Here is a 12537-nt window from a genome sequence, read left to right on the forward strand (position 1 = left end):
AATCATCAAGACATTGAATTTAGAGTGTTTGGGGTTGACTTCATTTTACAATTTCATCAACAAACCATCAGATTTATTCAGATTAATTGACTATTCATAAATAAAAGCTACTCATTCCTTCCTTATTTTCCAAGACAGTAAAAACTTATTTTTTTGTGTTAATTCAGGTTCTATTATTTTGATAGGAATTGAAGTAGCTAAACAATGAGGACCAAGAACCCTTTTAATCTTCTTTTGAAAATTAGGAACACATTTCTATTCACTATCTTTAGATTCCTCTTTAGGTCTACAGGGCTACAAAATAATGTTTGCTCACTTGGAAAATTAATTAGCTATTTCTCAGGGCTTATTGGAACATTGCTTATTGTCTGTAGAAAGTGATTATCTATTCATGAATTCTCTTCCTTGTGTTATTTCTCTTTTCTTTTTCATGGTCTCTAAAAAATACAGTAAATCTTCCTCCCTTCACTTTTTGAATGATTATGGAAATTATCTTTAACAGGGAGACTTTTTTTGGACTCCTCAAATAATGTAGAAGTAATGTAGAGAGAACAAAGTACATGGCTTGTTAGCAAATATAAACTGAATTTAAGAAGATAAAAGTTTTATGAGTAGAATAAAAGTTCAAATGCTAAAATGTATGTACTAGCTTTTTAAGGCTAACCCTGTCATTGCAATGAAATACCTGATTCTAGAAAATCCTGACTTAGACCTACTTCTCTGGGTAATTATACACTGTTTAATATTGATTTCGATGACCTCGCCCAAGTAGAGAAATTGATATATAATATTTTTAATACGCTGAAAGAATAGCTAGAAATTGATGACTGTGCTCTTGGATATCTCATTTTCTTTTTCTTTTTTTTTTAAAGATTTTATTTATTTATTTGACAGACAGAGCACAAGTAGGTGGAGAGGCAGGCAGAAAGAGAGAGGAGGAAGCAGGCTCCCAGCTGAGCAGAGAGCCCGATGCGAGGCTCGATCCCAGGACTCTGAGATCATGACCTGAGTCCAAGGCAGAGGCTTTAACCACTGAGCCACACAACACAGGTGCCTCTTGGATATCTCATTTTCTATGCCTTGTGAAAATATTCTGTGCTTTCATGGTTTTAGAATCATGGCATAGTCCATTTTTAGGAAATTCATCATACAATATCCATTTTATCTTCGTAACACTAGAGAGAGTGAGCCAAAAAGTACACCTTTGAAACATATTTCTAGAACTAGCTACTGAAAACAATATCTAGTGGTTTTTATGGATTTATTTTCTCCTTTAAAATTCCATAATCAGGGCATTTTAATTCATATCAGACTTAATTACAGTATTCCTAATTTCTGATAGCACATTCCATGATGCATTAATTTGTGTGAGTGACATTCAGTTCATGAGCATGTTTAATATGATCACATGTTAAAAAATAGTCAACATTGGGCGCCTGGGTGGCTCAGTTGGTGGAACGACTGCCTTCAGTTCAGGTCATGGTCCTGGAGTCCTGGGATTGAGTCCTGCATTGGGCTCCTAGCTCACTGGGAGACTGCTTCTCCCTCTGACCTTCTCCTCGCTCATGCTCTCTCTCACTGTCTCTCTCACTCAAATAAATAAATAAAATATTTAAAAAAATAGTCAACATCCTTTAAAAATGATTGTTTTCCATTTTAAAAATTCCCAAATATTCCTTCTTTTGCAGTAATCAAAGATTTGGCAACATAGTCACAATTAGTAGTTACCATTTTCCAAGACTCCCTCCTCCACAATGTAACAGGGCCTGAACTGCTAACTTTGCCAGAATCCTCTCCCAGCCTCTTGATTCATGTGCTTTACATTCCTGATCTAACCCATAAAGCCATCAGAGTTTGTGACTTCTGGGGTAAACAATCTGTAAGGTCTCAATTCATTATGTTATAGAGATTTTTATAATGCCTCTGATAGGACACATTCAAATAACATGGAAATAAGAATGTGTTCTCCAAAACAATTACTAGCATAGATGTAAAAGAAAAAACTACCAAATTAGACTCCAGAATACAGCCTTCCAGGAAATGGAAGCAGTCTTGGCCAAAGGCACTCTATCCACATAGAAGAATAGATATCTATTCTTAGGTTGATAGATATCTATCCACACAGAATAGATAAATTGGCATTTCATCTCTCTTCTAGTAGTGAAAACCTTTGCAATGTCCAGTATGGTCAGTTTTTCCTCATGTTCTGTATTTTGTTATAAGGTAATCCTTAGAAGATTGCTTGAGGAGGACAGAACCAGGATTACCAATATGAGAAAATTGAAATATTGAAGTGGACTATGAATTAGTGTCTAAATACTGAAGAGAGGATATGGTGGTATTCTGGGAAGATTGTGAAGCCAGAAGTCAAAATTCCTTCCTTTAGTGCTGGTTCTGAGGTAAGTCATGATGTGAATTAAGTTGCTTCATCCTCTAGGCCTCAATGTAAATGGGGATCAGGGAGTGTTTGCTTAGACTGATTGTGTCTAAGATTCCATTTAAGGCTGATTTTCAGTGACAACATTCTAAACTAAGCATTTATCTCTTTCATGCATCTCATCTCTCTTAAGGTCTATTGGTTTCATGGCTGATACAGTGGTCCATGAAACATAGCAATGAAGTAATCAACTTTTGCCACTATAATGCGGTACAACAAATCATCCTAAACTTAAGGGCATACAATAAGTATTTTATTTTTATGTTACAGCTGCCTGTGATTTGGTTAATCTAGGCTGGGCTTGGCCAGAATGGCTTTACTTCAGGCTGTAGTTTGGCTCAGCTTAACCCCAGCCTGTGAGTTTAGTTTATATCTTCTCCACCTGTAGTTTTTCTGAAGCCCAGGCTGAAATGGCAGCACACCTGAGGCATGTTCTTCTCATGATTATCACTGCTGCTCAAAACCCAAGCCACACCACACAACAACACTTAAGTCCTCCTACCTCATGTCCGCTAGAATTCTATTGGCCAAAGCAAGTGACATGGCCAATCCCAACTCTGTCCATAGTGGAAAAGTAAGAGAGACTATCTGTTGAACTGTAATCCAAATTATAACCTAAGTCCAACATCTATAAACATTTTTGTTTAAAAAAAAGCCATGTTTTTACAAGCCGATTTAAACAATTGGCTCAAGAACCATTTTAAAGGGTTAATTTCTAAATTAATATCTATAATGAATCTGGGGTATGTTCTAAAACACTGAGAAAGAACATTTCAACAATTTCATTTCTGTGTGGAAGAATGTATCACCCTCCTCTTGGAGGACTTGAGAATTAGAATGGGTGTCCTTTTGGACATTTTCTTCAGAATAGCCAAGTAAGCATTGCTGGGGTCTCAATTTGACTTGAATGGTAATGTCCAGTTTGAGGATGATTAAAGTAAGGCCATGATAATAAATACATGAAATCCAGAGTTGAGAAAAGTAATGGAATCTAGTTATATGACCTCAGACTTTTGGACACATTCCAGATTGTAGTTCCCCACTTGTATTACTTCTCCTCCATCCCCTCCTGCCTTTTCCTGTCCTCCAACTCCTTCTCTTCCTCCTCCTTCTTTATTCTTTCTTCTTTTGTTTATAAGTGTTAGAACTACAACTCTAACTGGCTTAAACAATGAGGGAAATTTTTTATTTTACACCCTTGAAAATCCACAGATAGATACAGATTCAGGTAAGACTGGATCCAGAACCTTCTCCATCTTCATTTTTAGGGTCTGTTATCCTTGTCCTTAGTTTAGTCTCAGAGGTTTTCTCCAGTACTATTTTTTAAAAGATTTTATTTATTTATTTTTGTGTGTGAGAGAGAAATAGTGAGAGCACAAGCAGGGGGAATGGCAGGCAGAAGGAGAGTGGCAGGCAGAAGGAGAGAAGCAGACTTCCTCCTGAGCAAGGAGCCCATTAGGACTCAATTCTAGGACACTGGGTTCATGACCTGAGCCAAAGGCAGACACCCAACTGATTGAGCCACACAGGCACCCTCCCCGGTAATTTTTGTAAAATCTTAGAAAACTAGGTCCTTAACTTGGCTTGTGGCATGTGACCAATTCTTCCCTGACTATGTGGTTCAGATGATTAAAATCTGGCCACTGGCCAGGCCTTTGTGTTTTGCCTTCTCCTGAAGCTGACATGGGACCTGAACTACATGGACTGATAATAAAAAAGTTGTATTAGACAAAAGAAAACAAGGGGATTTTTCCCCAGAGAAAGTAGTAAGGATATTAGATGGATAAAATAACATGTGTTTCTCATAATTCCTGCTCAGCAAAGGTGAACAATGCATCAGGGTGAGAGACAATCTATGAAACAGAACTATATTGAAAAGTATTCCTTAAATAAAGCTAAGATGTAAATGGTCTGGTGTTATAACACATCCCCTAAATGCTGGGCAGAGAGAGTAATATTTGAGGCATTGGTTATTTATTTGTGGATGTTAAGAAGAAGCATTCTATTTGTATGGGCCCATCAGACAATGAGAGCTCTTAGCCAATGTTACAGACATGTCACAAATGCATGCCTGGTGACATGTCGAAAAGGAGTTGACTCAACTGGGTAGAGCATAGGAATGGTCAAATGATGGGTTCAGTCTTCATGAAGAAAAGTCAGTCACTCACTTTACTATATAGATATATGTAAATGCCAGGAGTCAAATGATGACAAAAACAAATCTTTAAAAATATATACATTGAAGATGGAATGAGTCTACATATCCCTTTCACTGGCAGGGAAAGGATGGGCTCTTGTTCTCAGTTCCACATGAGATGGCAAAATCACCTTAACTTTCAGCATTACCCACAAGACTTAATGTATAATTACATTGTTTCTTCAAGGTGCCCTTATGATTTCTCCTCTCATCTTTTTCAGGAGACATGCACCAAAAGGAGCTGGCAAGTTCCCTTGGCAAGAACAGATGAATAAATAAGGAGCATGAGCTTGCGTCTTTTAGCTGAGGTGATTTGTCAAAAACCACAACACTGTGGCTGCTTTCAGATTCTAAGGGTTATGTTCAACCTTAATCAAGGGGAATTTAAAAAGCCAAATCATTGAATGAACCAAGGAAAAGATTTTGGTAGAACATGAAATCAATCGTTTACATATGGTTGCATCCACTGGTCTGAAGTCATTTCAAATAGGCTAGAATGCTAAACAATGGTGAATTACCTACTCATGTTTGTCTAATTTATTGAGTGGTGAGTGCTATTGAGTGAGGAATCCCATGAAGAATAATTGGCTTTGATACTCAAGAGAGAACAAAATACCTGAGCAACAGACCCCTGAGCTACTTGTTTTAAGAAAATAAGCTACTTGTTTTAAGAACCACATTGTGAATTTGGATAAATTGAGTTCTATAATACAATCCCAGTTTACATCTTTCTAATTTTCACTGTTATGTTTTATTATGTAGATCTCAACTCTGCATATTTTCTCTGTCTGGTTATTTCCATTTGCCTCTTCAGATCTCTCCATCCTTTTCTTTTTTTTTTTTAAAGATTTTATTTATTTATTTGACAGACAGAGATCACAAGTAGGCAGAGAGGCAGGCAGAGAGAGAGAGAGGGGAGAGAAGCAGGTTCCCCGCTGAGAAGAGAGCCCGATGCGGGACTTGATCCCAGGACCCTGGGATCATGACCTGAGCTGAAGGCAGCAGCTTAACCCACTGAGCCACCCAGGTGCCCCTCTCCACCCTTTTCTGTTGTGTTGTGCCCTGGGAGATTGACTTCAAGGGACGACATCAATGAGATTCATTGCATTATGCCTTCCCATTGGATTCAGTCAACAGGAAGAACAGTTTAAAAAAAAAATCAGAGAGTAGGGTAATAGAAACAACTCAGCATTTTTATTTTCCAGGCTCCTTCCCTGTTGGGTCACCATACAACACCCTCTCTAGATTCTACTAACCATCACCTTCCCTCATCTCTTCAAACTGAAGGAGATAATTGCTCCAGAATGTTGCTAGTCCCAGGGGCTGGACTATGCTTTGTTGGACTTGCTTGACCCTCCCACACATTTGTAAACAGTCCCATAACAGATGACTGACATCTTACCTATGTGAAATGTAACACATGATATATATTTTCAGGACATAGAAAACATGTGCATTCAACTTATTACATATTTAAAGTTAACATTTGTGATGAATATAGCCCAAAGAAATCTCAGCCTTTTGGGAGGCCAACTGGGTAAAAAAAAGAGTAGCCAAAGTAAAAAGAAACAAACAAATAGGAACAAAAACGTGACATATATTGGGGCAGGTAGAATAATACTAAGAAAAACTATGTTAGGAGGCATGGATAAAATGGGAAAATCAGGATTTGGGGGGAAATTTCTCAGGACCAAACAACCAGAATTTACATTGTGAACAACCAAGAAATCCTAGCATCCAAGGGCTAGGAAGAGAGAGTGAGAGAGAGATAAAAAATATGTGGGATGGGAGGAAGCTCTAAGGAGGTCGGATGAAGGTTACAAGACCCTGCTGAGTGACCAGACTCAGAACCTTCTGTAGCATCCACGTGGTAGCTCTCTCCATGGTGCTGGCTGAGTCCAAGCTGCTGCATATTTTCCCTCTCTCTCTGAGGTCCAGGTGAGCTGAAAGAATTCTTAATGCTTAACTGATGTGCCTTCAGACTTCCCTGGAAATTACTTTGTACTAAAGGCATCCTCCAGAAGAGCAAACTGTACCAGGCTAAAAGAAGAAGGGGGTAATGTCATTTGTCTCCCAGTTATTACACATTTGTACATGATTGATGCTTGCATTACTGCCACTGGCAATTGATCTGAGCATATTACCATGCTAAAACAATTTACCATGAAGATAGGTGCAAATGTGAGAACTCTAAGAAGCAGTTTCAAAATAAGAGGCCAGGATGAAAATAACTCTTAAGGACACAGGATGGAAATACTCCAAATGCCTGTGCATAAACTATTGGACTGAATTTCTTCTATTTCTTCCAGTGTTTTGTCCTGGACTGAAAAATGATTACTCTGTGTAATGACATGTCTGAAAATGATCTTTAAAAAATTATTAAAAGAAAGGATGGGGAAACATTAGCTTATACAACAAGGAGTATTTTTGTGTTTTTGAAAGAGATCACAATTTAAATCTAAAATTTTTAGAGCTACAAATTCCACTTTTGGGAATAGATCCAAAGGAGATGAGAACACTAACTTCAAAAGGTACCTCTACCCCCATGTTCATAATAGTATTATTTACAATAGGCAATACATTGGAAACACCTAAATGTCCAATGACGGATGTGTGGATAAACGGATGTTGTGATATTTATCTCTCTACATATACAGATACATAGATATATACACATATGTATGTGTGTGTGGTGTGTGTGTGTGTATTTCAGCCATAAACAAAAGAAGAAATCCTGCTATTTGCAACAATATGGATGGGCCTTGAGGCATTATGCTAAATGAATAAGTCAAACAGAAAAAAGCAAATACTGTATGATTTCACTTACATGTGGAATATAAAACACACAGACACACACAACTCATTAAAAAGAGATTGGACTTGGGTGCCTGGGTGGCTCAGTGGGTTAAAGCCTCTGCCTTCGGCTCAGGTCATGATCCCAGGGTCCTGGGATCGAGCCCCACATCGGGCTCTCTGCTCTGCAGGGAGCCTGCTTCCTCCTCTCTCTCTCTCTCTCTCTGCCTGCCTCTCTGCCTACTTGTGATCTCTGTCTGTCAAATAAATAAATAAAATCTTTAAAAAAAAAGGAGATTGGACTTGTGGCATTTTTTCAAAGAGCTTGAACAAATCCTAAAATTTATATGGAACCAGAAGAGACCCCAAATTGTTAAGGAAATGTTGAAAAAGAAAAAAACTGGGGGTATCATGTTGCCTGATTTCAACCTTTACTACAAAGCTGTGATCACCAAGACAGCATGGTACTGGCACAAAAACAGACACATAGACCAGTGGAACAGAGTAGAGAGCCCAGATAAGGACCTACAACTCTATGGCCAAATGATCTTCAACAAAGCAGGAAAAAAATATACAGTGGAAAAAAGACAGTCTCTTCAATAAACGGTGCTGGGAAAATTGGTCAGCTATGTATAGGAGAATGAAACTTGACCATTCTCTTACACCATACACAAAGATAAACTAAAATGGATAAAAGACCTCAATGTGAGGCAGGAATCTATCAAAATCCAAGAGGAGAACATAGGCAGTAACCTCTTCGACTTTGGCCACAGCAACTTCTTTCAAGACATGTCTCCAAAGGCAAAGGAAACAAAAGTGAAAATGAACTTTTGGGACTTCATCAAGATCAAAAGCTTCTGCACAGCAAAGGAAGCAGTCAACGAAACAAAGAGACCGCCCACGGAATGGGAGAAGATATTCGCAAGTGACACTACAGATAAAGGGCTGATATCTAAGATCTATAAAGAGCTCCTCAAACTCAACACACACAAAACAGATAATCACATCAAAAAATGGGCAGAAGACATGAACAGACATTTCTCCAAATGGCTAATAGACACATGAAAAAATTTTCATCATCATTAGCCCTCAAATTCAAATTCAAATTCAAATCAAAACCACATTGAGATACCTCCTTACACCAGTTAGAATGGCCAAAATTAACAAGACAAGAAACAACAAGTGTTGGAGAGGATGTGGAGAAAGGGGAACCCTCTTACACCATTGGTGGGAATGCAAATTGGTGTAGTCACTTTGGAAAACAGTGTGGAGATTCCTTAAGAAATTAAAAATAGAGCTACCCTATGACCCTGCAATTGCACTACTGGGTATTTACCCCAAACATACATATGTAGTGAAAAGAAGGGCCATCTGTACCCCAATGTTCACAGTAGCAATGGCCACAGTCACCAAACTGCCAAAAGAGCCAAGATGCCCTTCAACAGATAAATGGATAAAGAAAATATGGTCCATATATACAATGGAATATTATGCCTCTATCAGAAAGGATGAATGCCCAACTTTTGTATCAACATGGATGGGACTGGAGGAGATTATGCTGAGTGAAATAAGTCAAGCAGAGAGAGTCAATTATCATATGGTTTCACTTTCTTGTGGAGCATAAAGAATAACACGGAGGACATTAGGATATGGAGAGGAGAACTGAGTTGGAGAAAATTGGAGGGGGAGGTGAACCATGGGGGACTGTGGACTCTGAGAAACAAACTGAGGGTTTTGGAGGGGAGGAGGGTGGGGGGGTTAGGTGAGCCTTGTGGTGGGTATTAAGGAGAGCATGTATTGCATGGAGCACTGGGTGTGGTGCATAAGCAATGAATCTTGGAACATTGAAAAAAAATAAAATAAAATTACAAGAAAAAAAATGATATTGGACTTGTGATTACCAGAAGCAGGGGGTGGGAGGAGGAGAAACTGGAGGAAAGTTGTCAAAAAGTACAAACTTCCAGTTATAAGATAAATAAGTACTAGAGATGTAACATATAGCATAGTGACTGCAGTTAGCCCTGCTGTATGGTTTATAGGAAAATTGTTGAAAGTAAATCCTAATAGTTCTTATCACAAGAAAATTTCTTTTGCCTTTTCCCCTTTCTTTTCTTTTTATTGTATGAACCTCTTGTGGTCATCATTTCACAACATATGCAAATCAAACCATTATGCTGTACACCTTAAATTTATACAGTGATGTATGTCCATTATTTCTCAACAAAACTGGAAAAAATAAACTTAAAGTTTTAGTTTATTATACCACTGTTACTTCTAATAGCACTAAGCAATGGAAAGAAATAGGTCTTATCTTAAAAGTCTCTTCAATCTGATCATTTTTCAAGAGATAAAAAATGTAGTATCTCTGGAAAATATCAAATGTATGATCAATGAGGGAAATTTCTCCATCTGACAGCTTAGAGAACTTATGCAGCTCAATATTGAAGATCCTAAGTTTAAAACACTATCATTTAAAATTAATGGAAGCATTGTAGTGACTTCTGAAAATTTCTCCTTGGATTTGAATGAACTGTTGTGAAGATGGAGAGAGGAACCTGGAACCAATTACAACAAGGAGGAGAATATTAATCTGAGGAGACCACCAAATGGAAGGAGAAAGTATCTTCCCACTTGGGTGACCAGGTTCTCAAAAAGCACAGTATACATTTACAATCACACTTTCAACCATCATCACTTGGAAATGCCAGCACTTGAAAGCTAGCTTGTGTTCAACCTCTTGCCTTTCATTCCTAATTTTGGAAAAGTCTCTAGGTGTGGTGACAAGAACATTAAAGGATCTCAGGATACATGTTCCTGGCATTATCAGAAGGATGTTGGACAAGCTGTGCAACATTTTGGAACTCAGCTTCCACTCCCCCACCCCTAAGTAGTATATGAGCTATCTTGTTCTCAAGGTTATATTAGATTTTAATAAGCACACATGACTGTAAAAAAAATTACATATGTAAATGTGGGATGCCTGAGTGGGTCATAGCTTAAGCATACGACTCTGGGTTTCAGCTCAGATCATGATCTTGTGGTTGTAGGATGGAGCCCCATGCTGGACTCTGTGCCCAGTACAGAGTCTACTCAGATTATCTTTTCTTCTCTTTCCTTCTCTCTCTCTCTCTCAAATAAATAAATAAAATATTTTAAGAAATGCATGCATAAATAGTAACCCAGAGATCATCAGAGACTCTTCCAGCCATTGAGACCTGAATAGAATCATCCCAAGCCCCAACTAGAGGGCCTGGAGGAAATACTTATCCTCCTCAAAGTGTTTGAAATTTCCTGGAGGCTACTTCCTCACAATTGTCTTTAGTGCTGGACTCCTGGTATCCACTGGCAGCTCTTCACACCATTGTATTAACTCAGATATGGAACTCAAGACCTCCCTGAATTTCTTCTTCCAAATGTGCATATCCAAACCCATGAGGGTCCTCAAGAGTACCTTTTCTTGTGGAGGTAGCAGGAGGCAACCTCTATAGTAAGCAGGTGAATAATAAAAAGTAAAAATACTTCTCCTGTTATATTGATTTTGATGACTACTAACAAACTAAGCATATAGCAATGGAACTTCCCTAAAATGGTACAAAGTAAATAACTAGAATACTGCATTAAAATAAAGCTGCACAAATACCAATGGGTGCCGTCTAGTGACATGTTACAGAGAAAAAACACTGATAATCAGAGACAAAATTATTCCATCTCTGTCCGTTTGTTCATGCTGGGAGAGGAGAAACAGAACAACATTGTGGTGTTCCCATCCTTAGACACTTAGTAGATATTTTAAAGCAAAAATAGGTTCAGAGCACATGCACGGGCTTTGGAATTAATAGGCAAGTTACTTTCAGCTAACAGCTCCTCCTCTTTCTCTTAGAAATTTGGCTTATTAGAAGTTTCTGGACTCATGTACAAATGAAGTAAATGCATTTAATAAACTTCTTTTTGAAACTGATGGTCTCTGGGCAACTGGGTGGCTCAGTTGGTTAGGTGTCTGCCTTTGGCTCATGTCATGATCCCAGGGTCCTGGGATCAAGTCCTGCATAAGGCTCCCTGCTCAGTGGGGAGTCTGTTTTTCCCCTCTCCCTCTGCTCCTCCCCCTTGCTTGTGTGTTCTCTCTTTCTCTCTCAAATAAATAAGTGAAACCTTATAAAAAAAATCAGAAACCGATGACCTGTCTTTAGTTCTTAGGGTCTTTGTGGAGGACCCTGGGATCATGTGGAGAGTCTATTTTGATGATTTGGGTCATAATTTTTAGATAACAGTGTTACAGAGGATGCAAAACAAGGATTAGCATCCTTCTTTCTTGCCCTGCTTCAGACCAGTTCACTGTTACTTTAACCCCATTAGCAAAATAAGAGGCTATGCTTTCACAATTAAGACAAAATTCCACCTGCTCACCAGAGCCTGATGTATGTAGCATAAAACAAAGGTCTTAATTATGCAGCAGAGTAAGGCACAATATGTTAATAAGGATGTCTTCAAATGGATATGTGAATGGGCATACACAATGTCCTGGTCCAACTCACAGACTGGGTTCATGTGACCTTGAATAAGGAGGACTTCAAGTGTTTAGCTTCTCAGGCATATTGATATGGATCTTGAGAACCAGCATGTCAATGGCAATGTACTTCAGAGCTCCAAGCAAGCATGTGGAGTTGCTCATCTTACTATTACCCAGCCCTGGCAGGCTGAGGAAGGAAGAGGGTGAAATCACCTGCAGTAGCGGACAGCTATTGCATTTGCTGCTGTGATGGTTGGAGCATGTTCCCAGAGAAGCAATCTGGGAACATGAGACAACCTTGGGAATAGAGTTAACGCCCAGCTTGCTCATTAGAGGTACTCTGCAGGCAAAAGCCTGTCTTGACTGATATAGTTGGCCAAATCAATAGGATTGTGAGAATTTAAAGAAAGTAAAATATACACATTACTTTATATAGAGTAAATCCTCAGCAAAAAACACTTTATTATTATAAGCATAGTTACTATACTATTAAATAGACCAGTCCTGCAGCCCCACTGGATGCTTTTGTTTTAGTCACTCTTAATCCTAGCATCTTTTTAGCCTCAACTAGATCCAGGCTGGTTGTGGAAGGTAATTAGATTT

This window comes from Meles meles, chromosome 16 (genome assembly GCF_922984935.1).
Source record: "Meles meles chromosome 16, mMelMel3.1 paternal haplotype, whole genome shotgun sequence".
Lineage (NCBI taxonomy): Eukaryota > Metazoa > Chordata > Mammalia > Carnivora > Mustelidae > Meles > Meles meles.